Source organism: Gavialis gangeticus, unplaced genomic scaffold (genome assembly GCF_001723915.1).
Source record: "Gavialis gangeticus isolate Ggan-Ray unplaced genomic scaffold, GavGan_comp1, whole genome shotgun sequence".
In the NCBI taxonomy this organism is placed as follows: domain Eukaryota; kingdom Metazoa; phylum Chordata; order Crocodylia; family Gavialidae; genus Gavialis; species Gavialis gangeticus.
The window spans coordinates 52,732,556-52,744,664 of record NW_017729006.1 but is presented as its reverse complement, the minus strand read 5'-3'; positions in this window follow the sequence as shown (position 1 = coordinate 52,744,664).

Genomic DNA, 12,109 nt, shown 5'->3' with positions numbered 1-12,109 from the left:
TCCTGGCACAGGGATAGTACCTGCCAAGGTAATGTATAGTAAACCTCCCACTTAGCTGCTGGAGTGGGAAGGTCTTGGCTTTATGCCCACTTTATGGAAAGGGGAGACTCCTCCCTAGCTTGCTCCTGCAGCCTTATGGCTGAGGGCAAGCAAAACTCGGGAGCATCTGAACCCCAAGTCTCCAGGTTTGGGCCTTCAAGTAGGATGCCTGCCAAAGGTTTTGGAAACATCTGAAGCCCCAGATCGTGGTGGATGATGTTTGCTGGTAGTGTGGCCACTTATGGTTCTGGACTGACTCACGGATTTGGAATTTGGTTTGGTTAGTTTGGCTTGGAACATGGAATTTTTAAAAAACAAACAAACTTTATTTCTACTTTAAAATTATTTCAAAATAGTCTTCATAGACAAGTTGTGTACATATAGAAATACATATACTTGTCTTCATGTTTTGGTGACGATGATCAAGATTCTTTATTACTCTTTGTCTTGCCTAAGACAGGGTTTTCTTCAGATCTTAGAGTTAACCTCAGCAGAAGCCAATCAATGCACTTTTGGTATGCTACGTACCTATGGAAAAAAAAGGAAAGAAAGCTAACTAATAAATATTAGCTAAGTTTTATATGTGGATCACACAGCATTGAACTGTTATGATATTGTTTACTATCTGTATCTTATCTAAACTAAATTTCCTCTCATACTTTTAACTTCCAACTGAAAAGGTGACGTAGGTGAAACACAGAAAAAAATAGCGTGGAGGGATAAGTAGAAGAGAAGGAGACACTACAATGACCAAATACAAAGAGATGTCTGTTTCAGTTTATGCCATTTTCATAGTTTCTTTTGCCTTCTGACTATATAGACCTTTCATCATGTTGGGTGCATTCCAGAGCCTGAACTTCCAGACAGGAGCGCACTTACTGAAACTTTCTTCTGTCATCTGATAAAATGTCTTTATTTGTAACATTTTCAATATATTGCTACCAGTTTATACTTAAATAGTTTAAAACAGCCATTACTCTGATCTTCCCATGAAAACTACCCAATAGGATGAGATTCAGTAACTAAAGGTCAAATAGATTTTGTGGATTCATCAGTTCAGCTCTTTTGGCATTCATCATCTTTAAAAAGAAGTCTGACATTATCCTTTTGTGTTTAAGTTGGTAATTTTATTCTTTTAAGGTAAATCATTTTATCTACAGCTTTTACAGATTAGTTTATTAAGTGAATGGTCAAATGATAAACAAGTTGAAATTAATCAATAGAAACTGCACAAAAGTGATAGGATTTATCCAATGTCATGAAGTCAATAGGAATGTTTCCCAGGTATGATATAAATTACAAAGTTTATATTAATTGTATCATATAAAGCTATAGCCATCTGCTAGGTCCTAAAACACTCTAAGGTGTGCTATCTACATCTTGCTAGCAAGGCTGGCACTAGGCAGTGAAACTAAAAGAGCTGCAGCCTCCTGAATGTAAATAGTAGGCTATAGCAGCAGAGGTATAGGCCATTGATTGAAGAAAGAGGAGAAGCAGAAGCAGTTATAAGCCAGGCCCAGGGGTAAGAGTCTCAGTCTGTGTCTGTTCAGGTTGGAAAAGGTTTTTGTGTGCCCTGGGGGAAAAGAAGCTCTGCTGAACTTGGAGAGTACGGCTCACGTACCCTTGTAGAGCATCAGAAGAGAAAGGACTACCCCAGCCAAGAGCCTGAAGGCCTGAGAGGAGCTAGTGAGCTATTACAGTTGCATGCCTCAACCATGTCCTTAAAACTCCCTTATCGTTGTGATTCCCCCCTCTCCCCACCTAGCAAAAACCCCCCTTTTGTGTGGTAGAAGCGAAAAGATCTTTCTTTTATTTTTTTTCATATCAGCCATTAAATTATATCTAGTATAATTAATCCTGACTTTTATCCTTTGGTCTAGACTAGAATATTTGTAATTATCTTCTGAGGTGGCAGTTGCATCTTGATAATCAGGGGCTCTTAGTGGAACTCTTCTCCATTTAAACCCATTCACTCAATAGAAAAGTCACTGAAAATTTGAGAGAAACCTTAAAGTTAGATTATTACATTTCTTTGCCCTATAGCTGAAGAGTTCCAGGAGAATTCTAGTAGAAATTGTGCACCACTCATGGAACATTGTTATTTTTAGACTACCCCGCATCAAGTCAAAATCCATTTTACTGGACTACTGAAAGGTACATACATAACTGAAGGACCTATTGAAGGAGAGAGGTACCCAAATTATAATAGTAGCAAAAAATAATAGTAACTAATAATATCACCATAAGCTTCTTTTTAATGAAAAGGAGAGACACCATATATGCAGCCTTACTCCTGGCTGAGAACAACACTGACAATTTTTTAAAATGTAAAAAAATTGTCCATGTTCTAAGACAAAAAGTGACCCTGCAGAGTAGAAGTACTCATACTTCCTTATCTACAGGCAGATAGCACATAGCATTAAATCTCCAAAGAGCAGAATATCCCAGCATGTGAAGATCAGTCCCTGTATTAAGGTAAGTTGAGGGACATGAATTGCAGGCAACACAGAGGTGTTGTAGTGGAAAGTGTGAACTATTTAGGTCTAGTCAGCCTTATAATATCACTTGCAGCTCAGGCCATCTGCCCTCCAATTATCAAGGCAGTAGACAGCCTGAGGCTCCTCCTGAGCTCTTCATCACTACTAGATACCTGAATAGCAACAGCTGCTGCACTTTCTTTCATCTATGGATAGTTAGGATGCAATATTCCAGCTTGTCAGATGCCAGTGTGCCCATGGTGATCCCTATATTTTTGTCTTCTAGGCTTGACTACTACAATGCACTATGCATGGGAATAAAATATTAACTTTGCAAAAAACTCCAACTGTTTTACCATGCACACATCTACACAGTAACAATTTGGTATACATGAACACATTGCCTTCTTTCCAGTTGTTTACACTGGCTGCTCCTCAACTGTGCAGTCAAATTCAAGGTCTTAGTTCCTGGTCTTCAGAACTGCCACCAGGCTGGATCTAGGATGTTGTATTTCTTGGGAGATCATAGAGCTATCAGTGACAAGTTTGAAAATCAAAGAGGGAGACACACTTTTCTTAAGACAAACGATAAAATCCATTTCTTGGCCGTTACTTTTCCACACCATAATTAAAATCAACCAGCAAAAAAGGGAAGAATAAACTTTAGGAAGTGGGGTCCACACTTTAGAAAAGATGTGGAGAAGGTTGAGAGTGTCCAGAGGAAAGCCACATGCATGATCAGAGGTCAAGAAAACAGGCCTTATGAGGAGAGGCTGAGAGGCATGGGACTCTTCAGCCTGGAGAAGTGAAGGCTTAGGGATGACTTGGTACCAGCCTATAAGTACATAAGGGGTGTGTATCAGGAACTGGGAGAACATCTGTTCACCATGGCACCCCAAAGGAGGACAAGGTCTAACGGTCACAAACTGCTGGAAGCATAGGTGGAAGGAGAAAAAAAATTGAGGGGGGGGGGCTGAGTGCATGCACACATGTGCATGCCCCCCTCCCCCTAGGTGGGAAAGTTTGTGGAAGAAGGGGTGGGGGGCAAGAGGAAGGCTGTGGGACTGGGACCAGGCAAGGATTGGGAAGGAGTGGAGCTGAGTCAGGCCCAAGGTCATGATTTGAGCTGGGGCCCACTGTGTCCATGCAGCTGCCCCTTCCCCCCTGCCCAGGGTCTGTGCCCGACGCCCCCTGCACCAATGAATTTGCCGCCTCCCAGCCCCACACTGGCTCCAGCCCCAGTTGCCTCCCCACACCTCCCCAGCCGTGCACTGCCTATGGGTGGTGGGGCCAGAGCAGGCCCAGCCTCAGCTGCATCACCGGGCCAGAGAGGACAGAGGCCTTGGAACCCTTGCATCCACCCCAACCTGCACCAAGTCATCATGGTTCTGCTGTTGCTGCTTACCTCAGCCTTGCACAGATAGGGTGAGGTGGGCATGGGATGAAGCCATGGCTCATCAGGGGGGCATGGGAAGGCGGTGGTTCCCAACACTGTGTGCACTTCAGGAGGCAGGGGGCCATGTGTGCCCCCGGATCTACATGGGGCAGGGCAGGCTGCTGCTGTGGGCTGGAACTGGGGCTGGGGCTGGGGTTGGGGCTGGGGCTGTTCCAGGCTGTTCCCAGTGTGGAGGCCTAGGCTGTGCTCAGGCTGGGCTAGGCCAAAGGGCAGTCAGAGCCTGGTGGCTTATCCAGGGCCTTGCTTCTGCCGCTGCATGAACCATGGGGAAGCCAAGGGACAGGGGCACATTCCCCCCACCTTGGCTTCCTGATGCCATGCCCCTGGACTAGCTGCTGGGCTCTGATTGCACCATGACATGAGGGAAAAATCACAGGGACACCACATCACCTACTTAGGAGGTGCCACATAGTTCCAGGAAGCAGCTTTGTTACTTATGTTATACATTGCACCACTAATTATTGTGCAATACACTGTCTCTTAATAATGTTCAGCTGCTAGGTGCATCATCAGATTTCATACCCTAGGACATGTACCAGGAAGGTGTAATAGCTCAGTATGATGATAACATCAATGTTTTCTATAGTTGCCTGGCTTAATGTTTTTTTAGATATTGTTTTTCATAGATAAAGCACCAGGTATTATTATTTAATTACATTTCATGATTTTTAGCCAGACACTAAGTGCACACTAGCTAAGATGTAACTATGGCGCTTGGGATATAAATATGAATTTGGAAACCTGATAAACTTGATACAGTGTAATTTATCACTATTGTAAGCTCTCCCAGGTGGGAATGATCTCTTAGGGCTAAATCCTATTCCAATTGACAGATGTAAATGGCACATATGCAGCATTATAACTACAGTTCTGCGCACTTCAATAGTTTTAGATTCTGTTTCACCTTACAGTGAAATAAAATGACCCTGCTTCTACCAGGAAGGCCCTTCTTTGTCATAGCCCAAGAGGCTAATGCTTAGGGCACTAACCCATGTTCCAAATGCTTTTCACCCAGAGGAGACTTGAACTGGTAGAGGGGCTGGATAGAACACGAGAGTGCTACAGTGCAGGGCTAGGCAGCAGGCAGCCCCCATACTGTAGCACCCTCATACTTCAGCCAGCTCTGGTCACAGTCTACATGTGCATTTGAGCACATGTAATTAATTACACTGCTGTAGGATAGTACTTGTCCCAGACAGTACTATCCTATTGTTACCTTTAAATACCAATTGTCAAATCAAAACGTGAGACTTTATAGAGGGGGATAAGGCAAGGTGCTGCATTTATTGATTACATGAGTTAGACATAGAGGTTCAGACGCACCATTCATACAAACACACAGAAATCATCATACACATCATTACACACAGGCGTATAGATACACAAAACAACCATTCCATCCACACACACACCGGATATAGTTACCAGCAATAGTTGCTCAATATCAGCCCAGGGTGGCCGACCCCAGACTTATTGAGTAGATGATGATGTTTTGAAGAGAGCAGCTTGGAGTGGGGTGAACAGATGCATCTGCGCTCTGGCGAAACAGCAGTAGAGAAAAGACGCACTCAGCTTGGCATTTTCAAAGTCTTCTTTTATAGGGATTGGCATCCTTTGTTTCAGTGCTTTGGGGTTTTTTCATACCAAGCTTTAGTTTTTGTGGTTGTTCTTCTTTTGTCTTCAACTTATCTCAGCCTTGGAGTGTTCTTGCTGCCCATCTGACAGGATGGGTGCATTCCTTCTTCTCGTTATCTTCTTTGTGCCCTAGGCCTGAAATAGATTCTTCAGCCATTCATTAATTAGTTTACTGACTGGTAACTTACATTTGGCACCTTGTTGTTTACACAAACAGTTAAATCTTCTCCCATCTCTATGCCATTATCTCACCATTCACCCTTTTACACACACTCATACATAAAGGCTATGCAGAGTTCATTCACTTATATGAAGCAGAAGGATACAAAATGGAGTTTTCAAGTTGCTTACAGGACAAGACTAACATGGTTACATTTCACTATTATTACACTCTATGTTAACATCAGCTATATTAGTTCAGTTCCCGCTATGCTATGGCTGAATTAATTAATTTACTGCACCCTAACTCCAGTGCATGTGTAGACTGTGATGTTTTACTGCAGAGTTAATTAGTCAACTCTGCTGTAACATGCATGTGGACCCAGGAGAAGAAAGTTTAAAGCATTTGGGGTAGAAGGGAGGCTAATGCCTGCAATTCGATGTGGCAGTGATGGGTATTGCTCTCTTTGTCAACTATGGAATCACAATATGGAGGCAGAGGTTTAGTGATCTGGTGGCCAATCTAGCCCATTTTGATTGTCCACAAAGGATCTCTGACTCCTACTCCTCTAAAGGCTGGTTGAAAGTCATTACTTAAGTCAGGGCTGTCTATCTTAGCATCATGCTACCGGCTCCTTTGACACTGCAGGTGACACTGAGCTCTGCTACCCTGCCCCACTGTTCCCCTGGGATAGGGGCAGGAAGTGAAAGCCAGAGAAGGGAAGGAGAGCCTGGAGACTCTGGCTGCAGCACTTGGAGGGGAACAGTGGCTAGGGAGGGTCTTGGATACATAGATTAAGCCCTCACAGGCTGCATGTGGCTTGTGGGCCACCAGTTGGACACCCCTGACTTAAGTAATAGAGAGTGGTTCAAAATTCATTTCCAATTTCCACCTCCCAATTACATTATCAGCTTAGATCACATTCTTTTGGAAAGGTCATTGGTGACAGAGAAAATACCCTGGGCAGGTTAACTAATATGGTGAGTGGTTTGTAAGAACTTGCATATCAGGAGAACTGAAAGAGGCTTAGGTAATTTAGAAAGAGGAGAGATGATAGAGTTGTGCAAAGTAATGAATTGTTTAATGAAGATGGATTGTTTGATGCTTGTAATTTAGTCTTATAATGTGAGAACAAGAGGACACTCAATTAAATTGATTGGTAGCAAATTTAAAACTGATAAAAGGAAATAATTATTTAGGCTGTGCATGGTAAATCTGTGCAATTCAATGCCATAGAAATCACTTGCTCACACAATTTAGATTGATTTAAAAGTGGACCTGGCCATATAAATGAGTAAGCACAGTCTAGTGGTTGATTTAAACTATGGGGTTCAGGTGAAATAAAGTCAATATGTCTGACATGCTCTTCAGGACATTAATATACCTGCTTTTGAAGTTCAGGAGCAAATTGTTTCAACTGAGAAGAAACATTTGCATAACTGACTGTGTTTAGTGTTGGATGTTTATCATTTCCACTGAAGCATTAACTAAATATTACAGCCAATATGAGAACACCAAATAGAACAAATCAATATTCTATGTATCATTTTAATTTAATATATTTGATGATATCACTGTTCATAATGCCGTAATAGTGCCCTGTGTTCCCATGACATGTACCCCAAACTTCTTGAAGTTATCTAGTTCAGTAAACAGCTACCAGGGGGAGTATCTTTGGTAGAAGATGTGAAGCCAGGATTGGCAGACATAATGTGCAGGTAAATCAGAAGCAGGTAAACAAAAGTAAATATTTAAAACTACCAAAGGAAAAACATGAAGAAGGACTTTCAAAATACTCCTGAGGTTTTACTTTTTAGGGAATGCCAACTGTCCACTGGGATTTCAGATGCATGTCTGCTAGGGCTGTGCAAAATTTTGACGGGTGTTTCGTTTCAAAGTTGTTTTGATGCATATCAAGCTCAAAACAGTGAAACTGAAATGAAACAAGAGGCTTCAAAACAGCTCTGAAAGAAAACCAGGGCACTTGAAACATTTCCCAAGTTTCAAAATGTTTTGAGTTTTGAAGCTGGGCTTGCTGCAGCTAAACAGAAACTAAGGAAAGGGAGGGGGAAAGGACTGCTGTGACAGTGACATCTAGCTCCCTGTTCAATCCCCCAGCTCTCTGAACACTTCCCCCAACTCTCTCTGGGGGGCACAGGTCCCTGATCTGTGCATGCAGTTTCAGCAGGCTGCCTCTGAAACTACAGCAGCAACCTACTGAAACCCAGCATGCAGATCTGGGGACCTGTGCCACACAGGAAAAGCTGGGGAAATGATCAGAGAGCTGGGGAATCAAACCAGGAACTGGGGGAATGTTTAGTTCCCTGAACATTCTTCCAGTTTCCGGTTGGATTCCCCAGATCCCTGATCTTTCCCCCAGCTCTTCTCAGGGGATGCAGCCCCCTGGATGGTGTGGGATGACAGCCCCAGGCTAGTCAGACAATATTAGGTGCACTGTAAAGGCCAGTGGAGTCTCTCTGCTATGTTCTATGATAGACAACAGCAGGTATGGTACACCACCGTCTCCAACCCAAGAAAATTTATTTTACTCAATGTGCAAACTTTTTGCTGACAAACTTTTTTTAGTAATATATGCCAATAAAAGCATATGTTTTACTGCATATAAATGTAACTTTTCTGCCAAGATCTGAACATCAGTAACAAGGGCCAGGTTCATATTCAGGGACTTAACACCAACTTTCTAAATCTGGCTCGAGTCCCTACACAGAAACCTGGGAAAATAAATTTTAATGAGGTGTTCTGACATAAACAAGCTTCCCCACTCACAAGCAGAGTTAAACTTAAGCAAGGTTTATTTCAGTGGGGAAAATGGACAAGCACACAACCTTAGAGGAAAACCTTAACCATTAAATGTTATGTGAAATCCAAACAGTAAAACCCTCTCCCCTGCTCTCAGCACCTTCTACTATTCAAAGCAGACACCTCTCCTCTCTTCCCATTAGCACTTCCCCCTCACCAGCATGGTTTGCCTCTGGGCACAGAAATAGGGGGACCTGCCTGCTGTTACCATTGTCCTCAGCTGACCTGGAAGTCCCAGGTTTACTCCTGTCCAATTCCAGCTGTGGGGTTTCTGTGAGCAACAGTATGGAACGCCAGCCTTCACCAGGGACAGTGGCTGTGGGGGGATCCTCCCTTTCAGGCACTCCTGCTTTGTTACTCAGTTTTCCCAGGGTCTTCATGCAGCCTTCACCCTCACACACTGATACCCCCGACTACACCATACTCTGTGTGGCTCCTACACCCAACTTTACTCCTGCTGACCCTGTTCCCCTCTCCCATCACAGATCCCCATGTGCTGCCCTTCTGCCTCTCAGCCCCACAGTTCCGTCTTGGGCACACTGTCCCTCCCCTCCCCCGGCCTGCCCAGGGCAACTCAACCCTGCCAATGGCCATTACAGGTAGGTAATTGTGTTACACAAATTGCCAATTGCTCAAATCACAAGCGAGACCTTATGAGGGAGGATAAAGCAAGATGCTGTGTTTATTGATTAAGCACTTAATACACCCCACCCCCACACATATTCATACCCCACTTCCTGTTCTGTGCTGGTGTACGTTACCAGTCTTATCAGTGCTCAGATCAATTTAGTGGCCAACCAAGTTGATCATGAGTAGGAGCTGGGCTCCTGCTGGTCCATCTCTTTAGACGAACCGATGCTCCAGGATGACATGCAGAAGAAGACCCAAAATCGATATGTTTTGCCTCATCTTTTATAGCCTTCTCAATTCACCCAGTCCTCTGGGCTTTTCCTGTGTTATCACTGTTCTTCCTTGAAGGTTGACTGCCATTGTTCTCTCGCTGTTTTGGGATGGATACTTCTTGTTTTGGTCTTCTTTCTGTCTGCATTCTTCAGTCAGTCACCAGCTGATGTTTTCCTTTTCCACAGACATGCTCTCACCCATTGTATCACACATACAACATACAAAGGAGTTTCTTAAGGCAATGCAAAACTCAAGAAAATACATAAGATTAAGCAATAGGCAAAAAGTCTATTTGTATAACAATGGCCAGGGCACGCAGTTGCAATACATGGCTGTGGGGAGAAGAGGCTATGGAGGCTCCTGCGGGCCACAAAGGCCTGAGATAGAGTTCCCTGAAAGGTACCTACTTGTGCTCCTGCTCATACACAAAGTCAGTCAGCATGTGCATAATCACCGAGCCAAGCAATAGCATCCTCAGTGGTCATGTGCAGTTCCTGTAGTCCACTGCTGAACTTAGCAGGCAATGATCGACAATATGTGACATGGTGTGTTTTGCCACAGCTACAGTCTGGGCTGTCGCGAGGACCAAAACGGTGGAGGCTGGCTGCACACAGACCTTGCCCTACTCTTGTCTGCCTATCAATGCTTAGCTTACATCTAGCCTCATTCTGATGATGGATCTTCAATCAAATTCACTGTTTCTTAATTCATTATGAACATCTCAAATTTGTTTATAGCTACACAGACAAACATTTTAAGCCTTTCTTCTTTTTTAACAAGGCTACAAATAAATTTATGGGCAGTTGGTAAGCCTGTGGCCAACCCTTCTTCAAGAAGATTAGTTTCAATTAAATGAACCTTGGAAGTAATGAGGTAGAAGTTTGAGGGGTATAATCAGGAGGTAGATGCTTGCAGAGTAAAGGTCACTTCACTGGAAAGCCGCAACAGGATAAAAAATGCCACCAGCTTTGCAGAAACACTTTTAAGAACATAAATTAGAAAGAAGCCTGCACATGCATAGATACACATGCACTACTGCTCTAGTGCACACTTAAGCTCTTCCTCACAGAGAATGGGGGACTGTGTCACAGAAGCTGCAGTTCAAAAATACGCTTACAGTCATCCTGATGCATGACAGTGCTCAGGGTGGTTCAAGGGATTGTGTGCAAAAGTATTTCTGCCTTGGTTACATAATCCATTGACTCTGAGAAGCAGCCTTAGGCAGAAGCAAAGAAACATGGCCAGGTGCCCAGGGCACAGGGGCAGCAACAGCTTCCCTTTGCCAGTGCAATCATGATCATACAGTTGTCAGAGACAGCTTTTTTTTTCCACCTTCCCTCCACCCCTACCCAAGTCAGGGACAGTTACCCCAGTCACCCTATTATGCCACTGGACTTAGGGGTAGGTGGCCAGTTTGGACACTGTCCCTGAATCAGTGGGTATTCAGAAGTGGATAAGCTTCAGCCACTGCTGCTAGTGAGACATTTAATGTTTCACTAAGAGTCAGATTGTGTCACATGAGTAGGAAGGGTCAGGGGTGGAAAATGGAGTCATAATTGTGGGAGAGTTTTGTCCAGAAGAACAAGTATACTAGTTTGTGAGAAAATGCACTTGCTTTCATGAGCCCATGTAGCAGCTTTTACCTGCCCAGTGCAAGTGAGGAATCAGTGAGTATGAATGGCTTTGTGCCACTTACAAGCAGAGCTTTTGGACTTTGAGTGTCATGTTGGGGTACTTCATTTTGAAGGCCCCAAGTGTCCCAGTCGAGTGAGGGCTCTCACAAAGAGTAAGCTCTCCGTCTCTTAGGTGCTTCTCTACTGGCCTAAGTGGTCAGACTGCAGAATTAGAACATGGAAAAGCAGGGATTTATAAAGTGGGCCAGAGCTGAGACTATCTACAGTGTAAGTAAGTTAGCACAGGGTGAGCTTTGTGGGGTTAGCTTTCAAAGCAGAGGGGAGAGAATAAGGGTGGAAATCCTCATCACCCTGGATAAGGAAGCATGTGACTGGCAAATGACCATGTGTCCCTGGGGGGATGCTTGCTCAGGATTACATGTCTGGTCTCTGAGAATAGCCTGTGCAGCTAGCCCAGGTGTAGTTTTTAGAGCAGTGGATAAGACTGAGCTCTTACCCTCTCTGTGACACCCTCCCTGGTTCTCCATGACTCTGACTCAAGGAGCTAACATGAAGGTCTGCTCCTGAGACAGAAACTTCACCTCCTCTTGGGATGACCCAGTGTAACCCACAGAAAACAGTCTCTTCAGCAAACAGGACGTGATGAAGAATGTCTTGCACTGGAAAGCTTGTGTAACTTTATTCCAACTATGTAGTTGGTCCAATAAAATCCTTGTCTCTCTCTTTTCTGCAAGAATAATGTTCGATGTTCAACAATAGCATGCTAGAGATGTAAGGAATGAACATTCAGTCCTGTGGGGATCAGTTCAGGGACCTTCTCTTGCTGCTGTGTTGGCAACTCTATTGGAGCTATGTGATAAGCACTTTTTAAGTGGTGATAAAGGACTCTAACTTCTATTTTGACCTCTGGCACAGACTTGCTATTACACCTCAAAGCCTTTACCTAAATCTCTGGTTCCATAATCTTTGTTTCATGGCACTGGAG